Here is a 3,050-nt window from a genome sequence, read left to right on the forward strand (position 1 = left end):
GTGTCTCGGCATTCCCGTATTTCTTCAGGCGATTCTGGTAACCGGAGATGAGCGAGTCCGTGTCTCGGCGTTCTCGTATTTCTTCAGGTACCAGTTTCGCGATCTTAGTTTTTTGTATAGAAATTTTATTTGTTTTTTTTACTAAAGCCTACTGTTTGTTCTTTACATTTTAGCTCGACTGTGGGCGAACTGGAATAGCTTCCGATTTAAAGGCCGTTCTGAACCTGTGAGATTTCATCCCTGTAGCTAAACTTCTGGTCTTTTTTCATTTCCTTAGCTGCTTGTTAACTCATGTTTGGGGTTAATACCTTTTATTCGGATTTACAGTCGTTCTATTCTAAACCTTGCTCGTTTTTTTTATAGCCCAGAACACTTGCTATATCAGACAGATACTGGACAACCTCGACACATCCAGTGAGGGCAAGATGAGCAAAAGGAAAAAGGTAATCAATCCTATCTAGCTGATTTCAATAGTTAGTGCTAGCATATATATTTGTTGGGATTATGGCTGAAAATGCAATACATGTACTGAACTGGAAAGAGTAAAAATAGTTTCAGGATGAAGTTTTGAATTGAGTTAGATTGGTATTCTTAACAACCTATTTCAAAAAACAAAAATGATATTATTATTGAAAAAGTTTCTGTTGTTTTTGTAACTTCAGACATTTTCAGCTCCCTTTTAGATGTTCCTTTTTCGTTTTACCATTCTTGAAACCTTGTTAGCTGTGTGCGTTTTCATTTTTATTGCTGTTATGTTTTGTTTTATTTCCAGTAACTCATTTTTGATTATACATTCACAACTTCATTAAAAAGTAAGGATTAGTAAATCAAAAAGTCTAAACAAGTTCCATTTTGCCTCTGTTTTATTTTTCATGGATCTGATACGTATAAAAAGGTTTTGATTTCATTTTATTTTATCTACTTCTCATTGTTTTGTGTCAACTATCTTGTTATTTAGTTGTTTATTTCAAAACGTAAATGCTATCTTTAAGTATAAGGTTTCTGTATGCTAGGGAGAAAGAGCTACACAGTTCCTTCTCCAGGGACGCCTCCTTAAATGGCCATCCGGTCACTTCAGGATACACTAAGAACTTGTATTAAAAGGGCTCCCTTATTTTTACCCTACTGTATCTTTTCTGGTTTAGATATTTATTTTCTTAGAGGTATATGTACATGATTATGATTCTTTAGTTTATTGTGTTTTACAGGGTCCTATGGATTGGGCATTTGGACTATCTTTTGGTTGAGATTTATTCAACTAGAAAGGGCATTGTCGAGGTTGAGGGGGGCTGAGGTTGAAGGATTCTTATCAAATTTGGGTTCTATCTTTCTAAACAGGTATATACAGTGGGTTTTTTCTTACAATTTGTGCTACTATTTGGTATCCTTGCTGGTTGGAACCTTAAATGGGGAAGTACTTAATTAGTAGATCACATTTTACACCAATACGGAAAGATAAGAAAAGGCTACATTCTTTCTAATCCTATGAGGGCTTAAGACCTTACTAGAACTCAGAACAAATAAATGAATAGGGGCTGTTAAAGCTTTAAATTAAACAATGTGCAGATAATAAAGCTTTTAGATAAGGAATATGATAAGTAGACTAGATATTCAAGATGTACTGAAACTCAAAAATGCATACTTAAACTTGCAATAGCAAAACTAAATTAGATTACCAACCTTATAAAGTAATATTGACTTTGAGTCTTGGGAATCCTTAGCAAGAATTGCTCCCCAATTACAAACAGAAACTCACAGCCAAGAACCCTTAGTATAGAAGGTTCCACTCTTGAAGGAAAGTACAGATGAGATCACTACCCTAAAGCTAGAACTCTCTCTATTACAAGTTTAATTGATTTTTTCTCTTTTCTTTTTTTTTTTTTTTGCTTTTTTTTTTGCTCTCTTGTTGCTGATTCTTTGCTCCCTTTTCTTTTTTGCTCTCTAATGTTCTTGCCCCTTCATACAGGTTCAACTTCCTCCATTTATAGATATGCTTAAAGACAACAGCTGGGATTGTCTTTTGCTGGAGCCTTTTCTGCTGCATTTTGTCCAATGTGTGTAGTGGCTGGTTTCAAGGTGCAGTGCATTGGCTGCCCAAATTTGGCTCCTTCTTCTTTTGGACTCAAGTCCAGCAATTAGACTTGTCTTCTTCTTCTTTCTGAATGCCTTGGCTGGTTTCAAGGCGCAGGGCATTTGTCCATTGTGACAATGCCTATTTTCAAGATGCAGGGCTGTGGTGAACTTGTCCTTTCCCCTTTTGAATCCCTGAATTAACTGTAGTGAACTTGTCATTTTCTCCCTCTTGAATCCCTGGATTAAATATGAGGTTGACCTTACTGTATGTATTTTCTCACTTGCTTGTAATGGTTGAATTTGGTTTTAGGAATCTGTAAAATGAAAATCTAAATTAGCATTTGTCAATGTAAACCTTATTTTTCTTAATAAAAGCATTTTATTTTATTTTTCTTCTAACTCTTATCTAATGATTTAGATATTAATTTATTTTTCCATTACTCAAATCTGAAATCTGGAAATTACTTATATTCCAAATAGTGTATGATTAAAAATTATCTTCAAAGCTATATAAATAGCTCAACAATTAATTTTATAATCATAACTCATATTTAAAGTACAAGTATTTTTTAATATGATTTTGCAATTAATGAACTAGGAGAATTAATCTAACTATTTAGATACAAGTTGAATTAATCTAACCATTTAGATACAAGTTGATTTTAACTAATAAATTTGACATCTAACCATTTCAAAATAAATCATATTTAGAATACAACAAATTATATTTCAAATATAATTTATAACCTGAAAAAGTATTTCTATTCCAATAAATCACATCTCTAATATAATTTGATAATTATACCGAAATATATAAAAAATTGGTATAAAATATAATTTTCTTAATAAATTATACTCGTAATAGAAAGTTTGCATTTCTAATATAATTCACGAATTTGTTAGAATTCCAAATATAATCAGTTAGAGTTTTTTTTTTTTTTAAAAAATGTCCTGGACAAAAATGGGTATCTACACTG

Source organism: Euphorbia lathyris, chromosome 8, assembly GCF_963576675.1.
Source record: "Euphorbia lathyris chromosome 8, ddEupLath1.1, whole genome shotgun sequence".
Taxonomy (NCBI): domain Eukaryota; kingdom Viridiplantae; phylum Streptophyta; class Magnoliopsida; order Malpighiales; family Euphorbiaceae; genus Euphorbia; species Euphorbia lathyris.